This window comes from Schistocerca piceifrons, chromosome 3 (assembly GCF_021461385.2).
Source record: "Schistocerca piceifrons isolate TAMUIC-IGC-003096 chromosome 3, iqSchPice1.1, whole genome shotgun sequence".
Classification (NCBI taxonomy): Eukaryota; Metazoa; Arthropoda; class Insecta; order Orthoptera; family Acrididae; genus Schistocerca; species Schistocerca piceifrons.
The window spans coordinates 334,521,430-334,543,169 of record NC_060140.1 but is presented as its reverse complement, the minus strand read 5'-3'; the positions used below and the strand labels follow the sequence as shown (position 1 = coordinate 334,543,169).

The 21,740-nt window shown below is 43.9% G+C and overlaps 1 protein-coding gene and 1 non-coding gene across 2 annotated transcripts in view; one reads left to right on the top strand and one right to left on the bottom strand.

Annotated features, from left to right (window-relative positions):
- The window catches only part of LOC124790053 (serine/threonine-protein phosphatase PP1-alpha-like), a 581,605-nt gene that overhangs the window by 499,040 nt on the left and 60,825 nt on the right, over positions 1–21,740 (bottom strand). The gene's annotated exons all lie outside the window — the stretch shown is intronic.
- On the top strand, positions 14,263–14,346 carry Trnas-gga. Its single transcript is given in 2 exon segments — positions 14,263–14,302; positions 14,312–14,346. It is a non-coding gene; the product is annotated as a tRNA-Ser (tRNA).

Below are 21,740 nucleotides of genomic sequence, written 5' to 3'. Positions count from 1 at the left end.
TGTTCAGAAATGTCAGTAAACCCGCCCAAAGGTGTAAACAACCATGCATGAGCAGCGCCTATTAGACGGAGGGGATCTGACAGCCGATCATTTCCAATCATTCCACCAGGAAGGGAGGTACACGGCTCGTGTTGTCTGTAGTTCAACCATGCCTAGGTGGCCAATACCGCGGTTAGATCGCGTCCACATTGTTACTTTGTGCCAGGAAGGGCTCTCAACAAGGGAAGTGTCCAGGCATCTCGGAGTAAACCAAAGCGATGTTGCTCGGACATGGAGGAGATACAGAGAGACAGGAACTGTCGATGACATTCCTCGCTCAGGCCGCCCAAGGGCTACTACTGCTGAGGATGACCGCTACCTACGGATTATCACGTTCTGTTCACCGATGAGTGTCGCATATACCTTCAACAAGACAATCTTCGGAGACGTGTCTGGAGGCAACCCGGTCAGGCTGAAAGCCTTAGACACATTGTCCAACGAGTGCAACAAGGTGGAGGTTCCCTGCTGTTTTGAAGTGGACTTTAATGTGGAGCCGACGTACGCCGCTGGTGGTCATGGAAGGCGCCGTAACGGCTGTACGATACGTGAATGCCATCCTCCGACGTAAGTGCAACCATATGAGCAGCATATTGGTGAGGCATTCGTTTTCATAGATGACAATTTGAGCCCCCATAGTGCACATCTTGCGAATGACTTGCTTCATGATAACAACATCGCTCGACTAGAGTTACCAGCATGCTCTCCAGACACGAACCCTATCGAACATGCCTGGGATAGATTGAAAAGGGCTGTTTATGGACGACATGACCCACGAACCACTCTGAGGGATCTATGCCGAATCGCCGTTGAGGAGAGGGACAATCTGCACCAACAGTGCCTTGATGAACTTGTGGATAGAATGCCACGACGAATACAAGTATGCATCTGTGCAAGAGGACGTGCTACTGGGTATTAGAGGTACCGATGTGTACAGCAACCTGGACCACCACCTCTGAAGGTCTCGCTGTATGGTGGTACAACATGCAATGTGTGGTTTTCATGAGCAATAAAAAGGGCAGAAAAGATGGTTATGTTGATCTCTATTCCAATTTTCTGTACAGGTTCCGGAACTCTCGTGGGCTCGGGGCATCGTGCCCCAGGCTCCGGGACAGTCGTTTAGTAACGCAGATGTTATCACAGCATGTTGCAAATGGTATCACTGAACAGTCTTGGATTGCTCGTCACAAATGGTTCAAATGGCTGTAGCACTATGGGACTTAACATCTGAGGTCATCAGTCCCCTAGACTTAGAACTACTTAAACCTAACTAACCTACGGACAGCACACACAGCCATGCCCAAGGCAGGATTCGAACCTGCGACCGTAGCAGCAACGCGGTTCCGGACTGAAGCGCCTAGAACCTTTCTGCCACAGCGGCCTCATGAACAGCCAGCAGATTGTGCTATAGTTAGGGACAGCCCCGCAAAGTGGGCATTTTACCTTATGAAGCCATAGTATCGCAGCTACAAAACACGAAATCTCTTTCTATGGATTCCACTTGTCAGAGGCACTTGGTGACACGGTAGGTGTACAGCCATAAGTGCCTACTATGGTCACGGCTGTCGATAAAAGTATTAAACTACTCACAACTGGTATATGGGCAGTGTGATGTCTGTCTAACATCCCGAATACCGCATTATAACGTATGTCAAGTAGTAACAGTGCAAACAATATAAATAACACGAAACAGCAACCGTGAAATACTGTTGCCGTAGCCCTGAAAGATATTTCTACGTGTGTCAAATTCAAGTTATCTGTGTCCCATAAAGTGCTTGTGAAACAAATGTAGTGATTTACGGTATGCAAAGAGCGTTCTTATCGGTTACCTTTTCTTTTCAAAAAATTGAAGGGGGATGACTGCTGTCAGCTACAGAGCGGAACATTAAGTGGAATCAGCGGCGGCCAACGAAACTGTCTACCAGACAGAGATTCGAACCCGGATTCTCCTGCTTACTGGGCAGGTGGGGTAACCAGAGTCACAGCGTTGTCACCACTGCAAGGACTATCTCTGTATGACTCGCGGTCGATCCACACGTCCATCGAGCGCCACCTATCCGCAGCCCAAGACTATTACACTCCTACATCTACATCTACATCTACATTTATACTCCGCAAGCCACCCAACGGTGTGTGGCGGAGGGCACTTTACGTGCCACTGTCATTACCTCCCTTTCTTGTTCCAGTCGCGTATGGTTCGCGGGAAGAACGACTGTCTGAAAGCCTCCGTGCGCGCTCTAATCTCTCTAATTTTACATTCGTGATCTCCTCGGGAGGTATAAGTAGGGGGAAGCAATATATTCGATACCTCATCCAGAAACGCACCCTCTCGAAACCTGGCGAGCAAGCTACACCGCGATGCAGGGCGCCTCTCTTGCAGAGTCTGCCACTTGAGTTTATTAAACATCTCCGTAACGCTATCACGGTTATCAAATAACCCTGTGACGAAACGCGCCGCTCTTCTTTGGATCTTCTCTATCTCCTCCGTCAAACCGATCTGGTACGGATCCCACACTGATGAGCAATACTCGAGTATAGGTCGAACGAGTGTTTTGTAAGCCACCTCCTTTGTTGATGGACTACATTTTCTAAGCACTCTCCCAATGAATCTCAACCTGGTACCCGCCTTACCAACAATTAATTTTATATGATCATTCCACTTCAAATCGTTCCGCACGCATACTCCCAGATATTTTACAGAAGTAACTGCTACCAGTGTTTGTTCCGCTATCATATAATCATACAATAAAGGATCCTTCTTTCTATGTATTCGCAATACATTACATTTATCTATGTTAAGGGTCAGTTGCCACTCCCTGCACCAAGTGCCTATCCGCTGCAGATCTTCCTGCATTTCGCTACAATTTTCTAATGCTGCAACTTCTCTGTATACTACAGCATCATCCGCGAAAAGCCGCATGGAACTTCCGACACTATCTACTAGGTCATTTATATACATTGTGAAAAGCAATGGTCCCATAACACTCCCCTGTGGCACGCCAGAGGTTACTTTAACGTCTGTAGACGTCTCTCCATTGATAACAACATGCTGTGTTCTGTTTGCTAAAAACTCTTCAATCCAGCCACACAGCTGGTCTGATATTCCGTAGGCTCTTACTTTGTTTATCAGGCGACAGTGCGGAACTGTATCGAACGCCTTCCGGAAGTCAAGAAAAATAGCATCTACCTGGGAGCCTGTATCTAATATTTTCTGGGTCTCATGAACAAATAATGCGAGTTGCGTCTCACACGATCGCTGTTTCCGGAATCCATGTTGATTCCTACATAGTAGATTCTGGGTTTCCAAAAACGACATGATACTCGAGCAAAAAACATGTTCTAAAATTCTACAACAGATCGACGTCAGAGATATAGGTCTATAGTTTTGCGCATATGCTCGACGACCCTTCTTGAAGACTGGAACTATCTGTGCTCTTTTCCAATCATTTGGAACCCTCCGTTCCTCTACAGACTTGTGGTACACGGCTGTTAGAAGGGGGGCAAGTTCTTTCGCGTACTCTGTGTAGAATCGAATTGGTATCCCGTCAGGTCCAGTGGACTTTCCTCTATTGAGTGATTCCAGTTGCTTTTCTATTCCTTGGACACTTATTTCGATGTCAGCCATTTTTTCGTTTGTGCGAGGATTTAGAGAAGGAACTGCAGTGCGGTCTTCCTCTGTGAAACAGCTTTGGAAAAAAGTGTTCGCTATTTAGAGATTACCACGATGATTGGCCGGCCGGAGTAGCCGAGCGGTTCTAGGCGCTTCAGTCTGGAACCGCGCGACCGCTACGGCCGCAGGTTCGAATCCTGCCTCGGGCATGGATGTGTGTGATGTCCTTAGGTTACTTAGGTTTAACTAGTTCTAAGTTCTAGGGGACTGATGACCTCAGCAGTTAAGTCCCATAGTGTTCAGAGCCATTTTTTTTATGTGATTGTGTGTACAATCAGAACTGTGACTTAAATTATCGGTTAGTTATTTTTACTGTAAAGTAATCATGAACAGTGTAAGGCGATTGATAATTATTCTTAGAGAACTGAGATTTCTTACAATTAGCTTGTAGGCACCAATTTAAAGTCCACGCAGCCTGATGCAGAGCATTTTAGATAGAGCCATCATTATTGAATGGAATTTGTTTTAGGCCCCTTATTGCTGGCGATCGCACCTGGACCAGACTTTATATTCTTTGTGTATTCAGGATCGGGAAAGTGCGAGATTAGAGTACAACAACATTCAACATTCATCTCCCGGCAGGCAGACCGTCATTGTTGCTGGGTTGTAGGAGGGCATACCGTGCACAGTTACACACAGGTGACACACAGGAGACGGACGAATTTTAAATAAAGAATATTCGGTGACTTTTAAAATTAACTTATGTTTATTTAATTAAAAATCATTATTTTACATTTAATTTAGGTCAGACTGATTTGTGAAAAGTAATCCATAATTTCAAATGCATGATTCAAGTCTCTTCTCGAAATCCTCCATCACACGGACCAATATGTCTGCAGGAGAGGCAGAAATTTCTCTAATAACTGCATTCTTCAACTGGTCTAAATTCGCGGTTTGTGGTTATAGAGCTACCCACACAGAAAAAAGTCACACACTGACAAATTGGAGATCTGGGAGGCCAAGGAACATTGCCAAAACGTGAGCTAATCTGACCAGAGCACATGTGTCGAAGAACTGCCATTGAAACGTTCGCAGCGTATGATGTAGCACCATCCTGCTGGAACCAGACATCTTTTAAAGGGATTTCTTCGTCTTCTCAATTCTGGTTTCAAAAACGTTGCAAGCTTTAGGAATGCATCGAGCCGAATTAACAGTGACTGTGGTCCATTTTCTTTGAAAAAATACGGTTCGATAATGATAAAAAAAGTCAAGAGTACACCAGACTGAGTTTTTCGGATTGTAAATGAAGCTGTTAAATAAGTTGTGGTTGCTCAAGAGCTCAGTAACATAGGTTTCGCTTACTGATTGTCCCGTTTGAATCGAAATGAGGTTTATCACTCATCAATAAAATCACATTATCACTGAAAGTAACTTGCATTCCGCAATCAAAGTCTTGCGTACACTAAAGTCAGTTGGCTTCAGTTGTTACGCAATTCGGAATTTGTACGTAAGGGGTTTCAGTGTATGCAAACTCGTCAAACCAATTCACAACTGATTGCTATCTCGCTAGCATGAAGTCTAGCTGACCATCATGGTCCTCCCTCACTCTTGCAACATTTTCTGGCATAGTTGCACTGCGTCTTGGGCCTGTACGCTTCTTATCCATTATGTTCCCAGTTGATCTGAAATGTGCCGTCCATCTGAGGATTGTGTTACGATTCAGAAGAACTCCGTGATAATCGAAATTTAATTACACACGAAGCATTCCCTGTGTAGCTATATCAGACTCACCACTGCTAACAAACTGTCGTAGACGAACAGTGTTGTAAGTACCACTGCGCCATTGTCACTGAAATAGTGTCTTTTGTCGAGAAGAACTACCCCTACCACTATGTTCTCCCACCACCACACTCTCAGTACTACACGGCTCAAAACCAACCGTCTGACCGCCTTCCGTTTGTCACCCTGTAACTCCATAGCACACGTTTCTTCTACAAGGAGAGAAGAGAAGCATTTACACTGATAGACTGTATTAACATGCTTCAAGATCTTGGTTACAATTTAGTTTAGCTTAATTTATGTTAAAAGCCCGTTTTTACGCTTCATTTTGCCATGGAAGTTTGCTTACTGACTCATATTTCATTAACCGTAGTCAGATTGCGTTGTTGTTCATTTTGTTCATTCATGTGTCAAATTTCATGTAAAGAGATATAAGTTCAGAGCGTTAATACCGGAGTCACAGTTTTCTGCACTCCCAGGTTAAATAACAACAGGCAGTAGCGACTTTCAATCTCTGCACTATTACGTACTAACGCTAGCTTCTGTTCCAAAAATCAGAGCGCAGGTACGAGTATGTTAGATTGTGAGCACCTCTACTGGCATACTCGTACGTAAGACTGACAGAAAATAGTAAGTAAACTTTTATTTCAGAAGTTATCGCCATAACCTTTAACCGTATAATCGTCTGTGAGACAAGACAGTCAGTGCCTCCACGGGAAATTGTCAGCGGTTCCTATGGAACCATGATGCTATCCAAGATCCAAGATTACACCTCTTCGTCTGAAGGAAAGCGACAACCGTGAATGCTTCTTTCCAGGGCTCCAAATATATGACGCAAACACACATGTTGCAAAGGTTGTTTCGAGCACGCTGCTGAAGTGTCGCTGGGGAGCCCTAGCACAACCTCGATACAGTCCCGATCTTTTCCCAAGCGATTCCATATTTTTGGGTCCTAGAGAAAGAAATTCGTGGTCATCGATTTGCTTGGGGAAAAAAGGGGCACACCGGGTATAATCATGGATCCGAAGGCAACTGCAAACATTTTTCTATGAAAGCAATGATCGTCTTCTCTTTTTTACAAATACACTCCTGGAAATGGAAAAAAGAACACATTGACACCGGTGTGTCAGACCCACCATACTTGCTCTGGACACTGCGAGAGGGCTGTACAAGCAATGATCACACGCACGGCACAGCGGACACACCAGGAACCGCGGTGTTGGCCGACGAATGGCGCTAGCTGCGCAGCATTTGTGCACCGCCGCCGTCAGTGTCAGCCAGTTTGCCGTGGCATACGGAGCTCCATCGCAGTCTTTAACACTGGTAGCATGCCGCGACAGCGTGGACGTGAACCGTATGTGCAGTTGACGGACTTTGAGCGAGGGCGTATAGTGGGCATGCGGGAGGCCGGGTGGACGTACCGCCGAATTGCTCAACACGTGGGGCGTGAGGTCTCCACAGTACATCGAAGTTGTCGCCAGTGGTCGGCGGAAGGTGCACGTGCCCGTCGACCTGGGACCGGACCGCAGCGACGTACGGATGCACGCCAAGACCGTAGGATGCTACGCAGTGCCGTAGGGGACCGCACCGCCACTTCCCAGCAAATTAGGGACACTGTTGCTCCTGGGGTATCGGCGAGGACCATTCGCAACCGTCTCCATGAAGCTGGGCTACGGTCCCGCACACCGTTAGGCCGTCTTCCGCTCACGCCCCAACATCGTGCAGCCCGCCTCCAGTGGTGTCGCGACAGGCGTGAATGGAGGGACGAATGGAGACGTGTCGTCTTCAGCAATGAGAGTCGCTTCTGCCTTGGTGCCAATGATGGTCGTATGCGTGTTTGGCGCCGTGCAGGTGAGCGCCACAATCAGGACTGCATACGACCGAGGCACACAGGGCCAACACCCGGCATCATGGTGTGGGGAGCGATCTCCTACACTGGCCGTACACCACTGGTGATCGTCGAGGGGACACTGAATAGTGCACGGTACATCCAAACCGTCATCGAACCCACCGTTCTACCATTCCTAGACCGGCAAGGGAACTTGCTGTTCCAACAGGACAATGCACGTCCGCATGTATCCCGTGCCACCCAACGTGCTCTAGAAGGTGTAAGTCAACTACCCTGGCCAGCAAGATCTCCGGATCTGTCCCCCATTGAGCATGTTTGGGACTGGATGAAGCGTCGTCTCACGCGGTCTGCACGTCCAGCACGAAAGCTGGTCCAACTGAGGCGCCAGGTGGAAATGTCATGGCAAGCCGTTCCACAGGACTACATCCAGCATCTCTACGATCGTCTCCATGGAAGAATAGCAGCCTGCATTGCTGCGAAAGGTGGATATACACTGTACTAGTGCCGACATTGTGCATGCTCTGTTGCCTGTGTCTATGTGCCTGTGGTTCTGTCAGTGTGATCATGTGATGTATCTGACCCCAGGAATGTGTCAATAAAGTTTCCCCTTCCTGGGACAATGAATTCACGGTGTTCTTATTTCAATTTCCAGGAGTGTAGATTGATGATGACTTGCTTAGAATTCGAAACTGGTAACCATCATTTGTATGACACGAGGCTGAAACAGGCAGTACAAGAATTTCGCTACCAGATAGTCACTGAAGTTAAAATCTTCTGGGTTATTAGACCGCTTCATATTTCTACTAAAATGATCGACGTTTCGACCCCTCTGCCGGCATCTTCCTCAGAATCTTCTGATGTCCACTACTGCTAGAACTACTGTGTTCTATCAGTAGTGGACACCAGAAGATCCTGAAGAAGATGCCGGCAGAGGGATCGAAACGTCGATCATTTTAGTAGAAATATGACGCGGCCTAATAACCCAGAAGATTTTAAATTCAGTGACAATGGCCGCGAAAGCCTGCAGAATTACAGATAGTCACTGTTGCTCTCATGCAGTACACCCAGTCTCCGCAGCGGCCGACGGCTGCTATGCTACGTGGCCACGTCGCATATCTCTGAGCAGAACGCGCCGAGTCTGCAGCGCGGCTGCCTCCAAAGGTCCCTGCCCTCAGAGGTCCGCTCTTCTGGAAACTTTATAGCTTTCTCTCGGTACGACGGATTTTATTACTTCGGATCTGTTCGTCCGAACGGAGTCTCTGCTGCTGCTCCGCCAACCTGTACAGCATCCGCTGCATCGCAGTGCCCTCTTGCTTTTACGATTCCCTTCCTTTCCCTAGACGCCATCTCAAGCGCTACCTGCAGAACTGAACTCGCCAACCCCAGTCGAAATCGGTAAGTCACCTCTTGCGAAACACAGCTAGGCTGTTCCGACATGAAATCCAGAGCGCCATAGAACAAAGGCATTTGATAAGATTCCGCACTGTCGTTTAATGAAAAATGTACCAGCCTACCGAGTGTGGGACTAGATCGTGAAACCAGTCAAGATCTAGTCCGACACTCGGTAGGCTGGTACATTTTTCATCGAAAGCCTTTCCTTGCGCTTTAATATTAACGGGTTGAAATCGACAGATGTATAGGTGATTTCTCGATTGTTACAGGGCCATTACCGTTTACAATGTACATGTTGAAAAAGAACACAACCGACAAACTTTCAGATGTTATCCAGTGATGCCTTCTCAATATTTTGGTATAAGGGACACCAAGTCTCCGGTGGCTCGTTACAGACTAATAATGCAAAAATGATCAATTCAGTTTGCTACCCCAGTTACCTTTGTTTCTGAGGACATACCATCTCAACAGTGGAAAAGCTTGCAACATGCAAAGCGAAAACGTAGAACACAGAAAACAGGATATGGTTGCTCGCGCCAGCCGGGGTGGCCGTGCGGTTCTAGGCGCTACAGTCTGGAACCGCGTGACCGCTACGGTCGCAGGTTCGAATCCTGCCTCGGGCATGGATGTGTGTGATGTCCTTAGGTTAGTTAGGTTTAAGTAGTTCTAAGTTCTAGGGGACTGATGACCTTAGCAGTTAAGTCCCATAGTGCTCAGAGCCATGGTTTCTCGCAGGTGACAATGTCCAGCTGACGTGCTTGACATCGCTGTGGGATTCAGTGAAGCCGTACAAGAGATGCAAAAACGAAGGAAGATTAGGGTTTCAGGTCGCATCAACATTAGGTCATTAGATACGGAGTACAAGCTCGAATTCTTTTGTTAAGGATGGGGAAGGAAACCGGCCGTGCTCTTTCAAAGGAACCATCTAGCCACTTGTATGGAGCGATTTCTTTGTCCATCCCCTCTTCCTTCCCTTTCTCTCTGCCCATCACCTCCTCCCCCCCTCTGCCTCTACCACCTCTTGCCCCCCTCTCCCCCTCTCACTTAGTCCTTTACCTCCTCCGCTCTTTCTGTGTCCATCTTCTCCTACTCCCTCTCTCTCTCTCTCTCTCTCTCTCTCTCTCTCTCTCTCTCTCTCTCTCTCCATCTCTTCCTGCCCCCTCTCTCTGTCCATCTCCTCTTCCCAGTTTTCTACGTCCATTTTCTCCCACCCCTCTCCCTCTGTCTATCTCCTCTTCCCCCCCACCCCCCCACCCCTCTCTCTATCCTTGAGCCTTGTTTACTGTCATTGCGAGTTCAGATTCTGTAGTTGTATTCTAATCATAAACCAATAAGCCATAAATACAACTTTCCTGTTTGCTAACATCGTATCACTATATATAAAGGGTTATCGTCTATATGTTTCTAAACGCTTATTACAGTAACGTTTAAAAACGTGAAGTAAACCACAAAGGTGCTTTTTGAGACTTTTAGTAACGATGTTTTCCCTTTATATATCACATACATATATTTATATTATATATATTGAAAATATACATATATTAAACAATTAGGTATCTAAAAACACCCTCGTATTAGAATGCAACGTTGTGTCAAAATATAAAAACAGTCGATCAAGAACTTTCGGAGACTAATTATTTTGAACAAACCAACATTTACATTTTTATAACGTTTCCCTTGCATTCGTGTGCACGACGGTTCAAACTCTCGTTCAGCCATTGTGATTTAGGTTTTCCGTGATTTCCCTAAATCGCTTCAGCCAAACGCTGGGATGGTTCCTTTCAAAGGACACGGCCGATTTCCTTCCCCATCCTTTCCTAAACCGAGCTTGTACTCCGTCTCTAATGACGTCGTTGTCGACGGGACGTTAAACGCTAATCTCCTCCTCCAACGTTTCCCCTTTTATTACATATACCAAGCAGCGTTCCATTAGGCATATAGAAACATTTGAGTGATCGAATGCAATATTGTCTCAAAATTTCAAACCAATCCTTGAAGAACTTTTGCACATTTGAGATTTTGAAGAAATGAACGTCTAAGTTTGTACTCATATAGAAAATGTAAATGTGCCCAATCACAAATCCGCGAAAGTTTTTGACCGATTGCTTTGAAATTTTGGTTATAAGGGCGTGTTTTTATGTACCTTTTTCTAAACATATATGTAATACATATACTTATATAAATTTAGTAGTAGGGAAACGTTGTTACAAAAAATCTCAAGAAATTACATATACATATATCATATGTTAAAGATCAGATGCCTAAAACACGGCAGTATTAGAATCCAACGTTGTGTTTAAATTTCAAAGCAATCGGACAAGAAATTTCAGAGATATGCGATTTTGAACAAACGAACATTTACATTTTTGTTTATAAAAATTACTTTCATGGTTATGGAAAGAATGGTTGCATAATTATTCCATGTTTATCGATAATATCTTAACTCACGTGTTAAAACTGTGGCTGATGGAGCCTCATTCGAGTGGACTGGTGTACAATTTTAATTAATTGTAATCTTTATTAAGTCCAAGATTTGGTCTCACTGATTTACCAAATAAACATTGATTGTTCTGCTTTATTAATTACCTGTCAGCTGATTACTGTCATTATTAAGTGTATTTTATTGACATTGTTATGCATATGTGATGGTATTACAGCAATCTTTAGCACTCTATTATGAAATCCCATGGATGATTCAATAATAATAATAGCCTTGAGTTTTTATCTTTGGTGTTCCTTTTCTTTTAACGCACGAAACTTTTGTGAAATAAAATATGGTTAAGACCAATCATCACTCACAGCTCAACCCAGCCCTATTACTTTCCTGTATCATTACCATTAGGTTCACCTGATTAATACTGTATGACAGTGCAGCAGCGGTGGGTTCGGCGAGTCGTTGGCAAGCTTTTGGTTTTATGTGGTTCAAATGGTTCAAATGGCTCTGAGCACTATGGGACTTAACATCTATGGTCATCAGTCCCCTAGAACTTAGAACTACTTAAACCTAACTAACCTAAGGACAGCACACAACACCCAGTCATCACGAGGCAGAGAAAATCCCTGACCCCGCCGGGAATCGAACCCGGGAACCCGGGCGTGGGAAGCGAGAACGCTACCGCACGACCACGAGCTGCGGACTTTTATGTGGTACCATATGTCGACGCACAGGTGAATTACGGGCCAATGGTCTGTGGGCGCGGAGCCGGCGCTCTATAGCGATAAAGATGTGTTCCTTCAGTTCAGATCGGCGAATCTGATGGTCAAGACATCATGAGCTCATTATCACGCTCCTCAAACCAGTGTACGACGTTTCTGGCCATGTGCTTCAAAGGGTTCAAATGGCTCTGAGCACTATGGGACTTAACATCTGAGGTCATCACTCCCCTAGAACTTAGAACTACTTAAACCTGACCAACCTAAGGACATCACACACATCCATGCCCGAGGCAGGATTCGAACCTGCGACAGTAGCAGTCGCGCGGTTCCGGACTGAAGCGCCCAGAACCGCTCGGTCACCGCAGCCGGCTCTGGCCTTGTGACATGGAAAGTTATTCTACTGAAAGATTCCATCATCATCTGGAAGACTTCATGTATAAAGGGATGCAGATGGCCTTCAATGACGTTAACGTAGTCCACAGCTCTCGTGGTGTCTTTGATTACCATCACAGGTCTTACGGGAGGGCAGGTGAATGTCCCCCATAGCATAAAAGTTCCCACACCGGCATGCGTTTGTGGCGCTGTGCCTGGATGACTTCGCATCCGGACACGATCATAGACCTGATTTAAGAAATGATTCGCCCCGCCAAGTGACCCCTTTTCATGGATCTCAAACGTCTCGTGGCCACTACAGTCGTAAGTGACGATGTAGTTGCTCAACGTTGGAACGCCTAGGAGTCAGTCATCTGCTGCGAACCCCCATGTTCAGTGATGTGCGCTGAACGGTTTGTTCCTAAACACTTTTGCCTGCAACAGCACTGTGTTCTGTTATAGGCCTAACTGCCATGGATCGCCGCTACGCTGCCTTACAGAGCGACAAAGCCTCCGACATAAACGTTTGTTATGGATAGTGAACGTCCAATATCCTGCCACCTTCTCGTGGCTTCACCGTCCTTCAACCACTTTCCATGGGTGTTCACGAGAATAACACGTGAACAGTTGACCACCTTCGCCGATCCCGAGATGCCCCGTTCCCAAGGCGTTGGCAGATAACAATCTGCCTTTTGTCATAGTCGTTTGTCCGTGGATTTCACCATTTGTGAACCGTATCGTCGCTAGACTCATTCGTCATCCTATGATATCTACTTTATACTCTTCACCAAATTAGCTTCAAATTGTTTATTTCTTATTGATTACATAGATTCACGACAAGCTTGTCTCGGCGTATGTGCCATTTTCAAGTGTCCCTCTTGACATTACATTTATGTATCATTTTATGTTACGTCTACGTAACAGTACCATAAGATTTTATTTTGTACTTGCGGCTAGATGAAGTGACGTCCATAAAACATCTTGGAACGTACTTTCTTTTATGTACTGTGTTGTTAACATAGGTCATGTATTTGCTTTCTATAGAAATTTCGTGCTATTTTTTGACAGTTGTAAAATGACAGTTCGTTCAAATGATGCTCTATGATTACAAGTAAATTATGTCCTAGGTAGTCAGAGCTATTTTTTGCCAGTGGTATTATGTAGATGTGCCATCTTAATGTTGTGTATTGTTTTTTTCTTTATCGTGTTGTATTCATCCCTGTTTTTCTATTATGTCCATAGAGTTTCCCAGATAATTTTTATGTTTGACGTCCGTTTGTTCGTTTAGGACGTCATCTGAATATATATTTATGTGTGCATAGATCTGTAGTTCTACCAAATGGTTCATGCTTTGATCTTTTGGTATCCTCTGTAGAATTTTGAAAGCGTTTTGACTATGTTCGGTCTATACTTTTTTTATTTATTAAGTAGTGTACATAAAAACTTGATTGGTTGCACATCTACATGATGCAAAACGTCTCTAGCAAAAACATACCTTACTACCTAAGATATAATTTACTTATAACATAAAACATCATTGGAACAATTTGTCATTTTACAACTGTAAGAAAAAAAAAAACACGAAAATTCTGTAGAAAGTAAATGCATGACCTACGTTAACAACGTAGTACATAACAGAATTTACGTTCCAAAATGTTTTATGGACATCATTCGATCTAGACGTGAGTGTGAGATAAGATCTCATAGTACTATCACATAGACGTAAAATAAAACGATGTTGTTGTTGTGATCTTCAGTCCAGAGAGCGGTTTGATGCAGCTCTCCATGCTACTCTATCCTGTGCAAGCTTCTTCATCTCCATGTACCTACTGCAACCTACATCCTTCTGAATCTGCTTACTGTATTCATCTCTTGGTCTCCCTCTACGATTTTTACCCTCCAGGCTGCCCTCCAATGCTAAATTGGTAATCCCTTGATGCCTCAGAACATGTCCTACTAACCGATACCTTCTTATAGACAAGTTGTGCCACAAATTCCTCTTTTCCCCAATTCTCTTCAGTACCTCATCATTAGTTACGTAATCTACCCATCTAATCTTCAGCAGCCGGCCGGAGTGGCCGAGCGGTTCTAGGCGCTTTAGTCTGGAACCGCGCGACCGCTACGGTCGCAGGTTCGAATCCTGCCTCCGGCATGGATGTGTGTGATGTACTTAGTTAGGTTTAAGTAGTTCTAGGGGACTGATGACCTTAGATGTTAAGTCCCATAGTGCTCAGAGCCATTTTTTTTAATCTTCAGCATTCTTCTGTAGCACCACATTTCGAACGCTTCTATTTTTTTTTTTTTGTCTAAATTGCTTATCATCCATGTTTGACTTCCATACATGGCTACACTTTATACAAATACTTTCAGAAAAGACTTCCTGACACTTAAATCTATACTCGATGTTAACAAACTTTTCTTCAGAAACGCTTTCCTTCCCATTGCTAGTCTACATTTTATATCCTCTCTACTCCGACCATCATCAGTGCCATTTTCAAGAGTGTCATTTTCAAGCGTTCCTGTTGACATTACCTTTACACATCATTTTATTCATCACTGATGAATAAAATGGTACGTAAATGTAATGTCAGCAGGAACTCTTGAAAATGACACTTACGCCGAAACGAGTTTGTCGTGACCTATGTAATCAACAAGAAAAACTATTTGCAGCTAATTTTGTCAAAAGAGTAAAGAAGATGTCATATTATGATATTATGCAAGCTGCGGGCCCACCAGAGAAGATTCGCCACTAGTCTATGTTCTTCTGATATAGTTTCTCTACTGAGTCACGTGCCCACAACGCCGCCAAGTGGCTTTCAGCCTCGAGATGGACAGTGGTCATATCGTTTTGGCTCAGCATTGTGTGTGTGTGTGTGTGTGTGTGTGTGTGTGTGTGTGTGTGTGTGTGTGTGTAGCGTAGCGGCTATCGAAGAAAACTAAGGCTGGAGCAGTTTTCGAGGAGAGAGAAGAACGAGGAAACGCTTATTTTATTCAGTGATTCTGAAGTAAGCAATCAAGAAGACGACGACGATTAGGCGTAGTCTCCTAAATCTAAACAGAAGGTTTCGCGTGTTGGTGATCTTAATAATTCCCCCTCTTCTGCCCGATAACAATTCATTAAAGTGCGAGCTGAATGTTTCCTGCGTGTTTTTAAACGGACGATCTTACTATGAAAATTTTAGCCGCAACAAATGTGTACGCAGTAATATACTGACAATAACTCCACAGATTAAACATTCAGTGCAGCTCATATTTAAAGGTGTTTCATAAAAAGGAATGAAGGTATTACCTGGCGCAATACTGACACGGCTCTCAATTCCAGGGCAGAATTAGAGTATTACTTCAGCGAAGATGGGATAGACCGAACTCCGTTCTTCGAGGAATTTCTTTCTCGTTTCCGATTTTACCAATAATCCATTAACCTTATGTCGTAAGATCTCCAGAGTACGAAATCAACTTCAAAAGTGTTGGTGGAATGCCGACGGTTCCCACCCATTCTGTGTTTCAGGCGTGAAGTGATGGATCCACATCGCATGCACAGTATTACAGTATTGATTCGGAGCACAGCGTTCGTTGTATTCTTTTTAATGACTTAACCATTTCTGAGAAATCATTTTCCGCATTTGCTTTTGTTCAGCATTGAATAGCCTGTAACAGAACTTTGGATGACTTACAATTAAATATGGTGGGAGACATAGATAACAATGTGGAAAGCGATAAGCGAACGACTATGGAAGTTGGTGTGTAGATAACAATTAGAATTTCGGAAAAATATCATACAAGCAAAGCGGAAGAGAGCAAAGCCAGAGAAGTGCGAGAACTATCGTACAATCAGCTTAACAGGTCGTGCATCCAAGTTGCTGACAAGAATAGTATACAGATGAGTAGAAAAGGTTGTGGATCTGTTACATGTCGACAAGTTAGACTTTAAAAAGGTAAGGGCATCAGAACAGTTCTGACGTTGCTCTTGATAATGGAAGCAAGACTGATGAAAATATAAAGACGCGTTCACAGAAGTTGTTGGCCCAGAAAAAGTGTTCTTCAATACAAAATGGTGCAAGATGTTTGAGATTCTCGGGAAAATAGATGTAAACTATGTGGAAAGGCGGGTAATACAGAACATGTACAAGAACCAAAAGGGAACAAAAAGAATGGAAGACCAAGAAAGAAGTTCACGGATTTAAAATGGAGGTAAGACAAGGACGCAGTCTTTCTCCTTTACTGTCCAACCTATTCATCAACTAAGAAAAACGGAAATAAAAATTCAGAAGTGAGATTAAAGTTCAGTATGAAATAACATTAATGATAAAAATCGTTGATGACATTGTTATCCTTTGTGCAAGTGAGGAAGCATTCCAAGACTTGTTGAACAGAGTGAACAGTCTAATGAGTATACGCTATGGACTTACAGTAAGCCGAAAAAGGAATAAAGTAATGGGGAGAAAAAGAAATGAGACAAGCGGCAAACTTATCGAAATTGGACAGCATGAAGTAAACGGATGTGAAGGAATTCTGCTACCTTGAAAATAAAATAACAAAAAAAAAATGTTCAAATGTGGGTGAAATCTTATGGAACTTAACTGCTAACGCTATCAGTCCCTAAGCTTACACACTACTTAAATTATCCTAACGACGAACACACACACCCATGCCCGGGGGAGGACTCGAACCTCCGCTGGGACCAGCCGCACAGTCCATGACTGCAGCGCCCTAGACCGCTTGGCAAATCCCGCGCGGCTAACAAAATAACACATGACGGACGAAGCAACGAGGATAAGCAGCCTAGCACAGGCGAAAAGCGCATGCCTTGCTACTAATGTCAAAAATCAGTCTTAATATGAGGAAGAGACTTCTTAGAATGTGCCTTGGTGCACAAGATTGTATGAAACTGAATTACTGACTGTGAGAAAACCGGAAGAGAAGAGGTGCAAAGTGTTTGTGATGCGGAGATAGAGCCAGGTGTTGAAAGTTTGATGGACACATAAGAAATTACGAGATCCACATAATCATAGAAGAAACAAGTATGCACAAACACTAAGTAGAAAAAGGGACTGGACAGCAGGACATGCGTTAAGACATCAGGGAATAAATTCCATAGTACTAGAAGGACCTGTAGAGTGTAAACACGGTGCGGAAAGATAGAGATTTGAATACACCCAACAAATACTTGAGGACGTTGGTTCTAAATGCTAAACTGACATGAAGAAGTTGGCACAGAAAGTCTTGCTTTATATTCTTGAATACCTGCAGCGCGGCGTTGCCTACGCTACAAGCGTCGAACTGTGAACTGAACCACAGGGATTAATCGCGAAGGTATTGTCAAGTACGATGTATGCTGATAGCGAACTTACTATCGTGATATCTGAAACTGAATTGCATTATTATCACAATGGATTAAATGCCGTTGTATTCACAGGTCATCGGTCGCTAGACTTATGTGAGCTGGCTCTAAGAGAGATTCTAATGTCTAAATAATACTAGTATGCGAACAGTACAGCCAGATGAAGTCAGTTCCAGAATATAAAACAATTTTTGCCAGAACTGTGTTAGTTTGAATAGTAGATCAGCACCCATTCCCTCCGTGTTGAGCTGTTGCTTTGTACTTGTAACATTGCAGCATTTCTAACAAAGTACTGCTACGGAGGAAGAAGCAACACATCATAAAATTACAGGTAGGCCACGGTTGTTAAGCATTCCCGTCATCTTGCTGTGCAGTTAAGGGCGAGAACATTATTAATCTCGTATATATACCGGCAGCCCAAAGTGTTCCTAGGCTGATTTCATTCATGGCAGACAAGCTATGTCAACGCAATAACTACAATGGCAGTTTGACCTAACAACTGTAAACTCTAAACAGTAGCGTACAGTAGTGGGCGTGCGGCCGCCGTTTCAATGTCGTTGTGTCACAAACCACAACGGAGCAACGAACTGAACATCTCTAATTCATTTGTTCAAGACAGTCTCCAGAAAATTATGAACAAAAGAAAAGTGTGTCTAAAGCTTATCCCGCACACCATCACTCCTGAACAAAAAAGACGCGTGAGCGCCTGCCGTGACTTGATTGAAATGCCGAAGCGCACAGTTCTTTTCTGGAAAAAATCATCGCGGGTGAAGAAATTTGGTGTTGTCAATACGGACCTACCACAAGATGACAAAACGCAGTAATTCACATGAAGGGCCAATGCATTGACGACGTAACTGACATTCAAGCCAATGTGACAAGAGAACTGAACGACGTCCCTAAGGAGGAGTTCCTGACTTTTTCACATGGTTGTATGAACGTCCTGTGCGTTGTACTCACGTGTGGAGACTAGAACAGAAGCTGCCTTAAAATCACCATATTAACTTCTCTGCTTTTTGTTAATGCAGTCTCGAAACTTTTTGGCCAAATGGGGTATATCGCCGTTATATTCGAGCATATCGCTTATACACCCTTGTGCCGGAATTCTACAAAAAAGGAAAGAAGTCTGTCTAGTATAAAACGAAATTTTACGAGAAGGTGACCTACTTCTATCGTCCCAGTGGCTAAGGACATAAAGTAGCGACACTGCAGACAAAGTTCACCATGTGTCTCCAGGCTGTCGGCAAAGTAGGATGCAGTGTCCCTATTCCACCTTCCACGCTGCGCACAAGAAGTTTTCCTCGAGGGCGGAGACCTACTCTTCAGCCGAGGGATCCTCGACTCCGTAGCCGCAACGAACCGGCTTCTGGGCGAAGGATCTCCCGCGGAAGGCTGAAACCGAATAAGTAAGTAGCCATCTCAGAAACTTGCGGCAATACGAGGGCAGAGAAAGGCCCGAGTTCCATATTACTTTTCCGCCGAAGTGGTAACTTCGGTAGGCGAGGGCGGGGGATGCGCTGTGAGGATAGGACTGGGCAGAGCTGGCGCATTGAGGCGGCCTGGAATGGGGCCACAAACTGGGTCACGGACCCAACGCGCCCCGAGCATCCTTCCCTCTCTTCTGTGCTCTGCTTGCGAGCCAGCCGCATGGATGAACGGGCGGCCCATTTCCGTGGCAGAATAATTGCGCTGCGGGCTGCATCTCTTTCCTCTTGCAGGCGCAGGGCAAGTCGCGGAGAAATCCCAGCAATGACCGGGGCAGCCACTTTACTCCCGGCCAAACCAGGTCGAACTCACAAAACACCAAAACAACTACACTTCACTTTCACTTACAAGGAGACCGAGCCTATTCGTCACCACCGATATCGTCCAAATTTGTGGTATATGCAGGGTTTGGCCAGAAATGAAAGTGACAGAAGTGGAAGTTGTATACGGCCAAGCGTTTAGAAAAAATTGGCCAGGTGCGAGTGGAACTGAGCGTTTTGTACAAACTTAATTATGTATATAGACAGCTTACCCATTCCTGGAATCGAGAATCTCGACCATTTTTGTATGTTATCTACAATGATACTGGCAAGAAATCTGTCCCAGTAATTCCAAGATTTTCGTGAATGTTTTAATTTCAATAATATAAAAGCAACAAACTCATACAGGAGGCAGGCGATCATTGTTATAATAATGAGTAGTTTACTATTCAGGTTTACTGGGTCACCCCTCGTAACATACCTGGTCTTTCCTTGCAACTAAAATTTGTTCGAACTGGCCTTGAACAATTCCTGTATTTCACATAAAATCACGAATTCTCATTTTAAAGCAGAAAAAATTAAATAAAAGTACGATAAGAGCTAAGGGAATAGAATATTATGTGCAAAGTAGCAAGGGGCTTTATTCAAAGAGCTTCTAACGAACGTCCCTTTTATTTCGTAACTATTATATAAATCCAACGGATGTATTAACGTTTTTCACGTCTGTTAGTCTCTAGCGTTTGTGGGCCTTTAGCGTCTGGAAGTCTTGTGTTCGAGATCCTGGTGTCCAAGATTTTAGCATTGTAGTTCTAAATATTCACGACTCAAGTACATGCGCCACTGCGTGAAATAGTTGACCTCACTGGAAGCCGGGACACCATTTGTCACACCTCCTGTTGCTACCTGTTGGTACTTCCACGACCGGCGAAGGTGTAATATTCTTTTTCTAAGCCCAGCCGATATTCTTTTCCTCGTCGATATAAGTGAAAGCGAGGCGACACAGCATTATATTTCATTGCAGTCGATATTTGTTGATCAAAAAGTTTAAATTCAAATTATTATCATCAGCTAGCGGTGTTGTTTAGCGGTTGCTGTCAAAGATGCTTATTAACAGTTACTATGCGGCCTCTTCGTGTTTCAAAATGAACCGGTAGCTTTGATTTTGCGTAGCTCATGTACACCGAATTAATTCCTTCAAAGGTCACAGACTTCATTTAACACAGTTTATTTGATATGATTTACTATGAAGGATGTTCATACTAGGGCCCGATAGGAAATGTCCCTCATGCAGTGACGAATGAACTCAAGAGTCATGAATATTCAGAACTACAACGCTAAAAGCTCGGACACTAAAATCTCGAACACAAAGACTCCCAGATGCTTAACACTCACAAACGCTAGAGACTAACAGACGAGAAAGACGTTAAAAATATGTGCGTTTGGTTTATATAATAGTTATGAAACAAAAGGGAGGTTCGTTAGAAACTCTTTGAATAAAGCCCCTTGCTACTTTGCATATAATACTCAGATCCATTGACTCTTATTTTTCTATTATTTAATTTTTCTGCTTTTAAACGAGAATTCGTGATTTTATATAAAATATAGGATTTGTTCATGGCCAGTTGGAATAAATTTTGGTTGAAAAAACAAAAGACCAGATATTAACGAGGGGCTACAAACAGTTAAAGTCTGCGAATTTTTGTTTCACATACAACTTGAAATACGATATCTATGTGCAGTAATCGCTCCTGGACACCTGATAAAGGATAAATTCCGAAATGCGTCATATGAGCAATGTTTGACTTTTACTATTGCGACAAATTAAGCCTGAATACCGAACTGCTGACTATTTTAATTTCGAGTCTAACGTCATGTGATAAACTACAGATTTACAGTTTCAGGATTTTTTCCTTTTTTTGTAATGCGAAACCTTTCCTTCTACGAAATTTCATGATTTTTAGGCCAACGGGAAGCAGCTAGTAAGTTTTGACGAGTGTGTTTGTGAGTTTCAAAGTATGTGACACAAACGACCGTATCTTTTGATTCCATTGATATAGATGCTTAAATTTTTTATACCGCCAAGGAAACGTGGACCTCAGTATGTGACAAATTTCAACTTGATTCGTCTTTTTTTTTTTGTGGTTTTCGGGCGCACAACTTCAATGGTCATTAGCGCCCTGACTACTCTAAGAATGCACCGCGAGGCACAAGTTGACAACAACAACTAAAAGGGAAAACACAATAAAAGACAGACTGACAGGCATAGGATTAAAAAACATCATCAAATGTCCTTAGCGAGGTTTGTCAAATTGATAAAACAAAGAACACGAGCAGCTGCTCGTGGGTCATCCGCTAAAATGGCATCTAAAGTATTAGGCAGGTTAAGATCGAGGCGCAGTGTGTTGAGATCTGGACAGGACATTAAAATGTGTGTAACCGTCAGCAAGTGCCCACATGGGC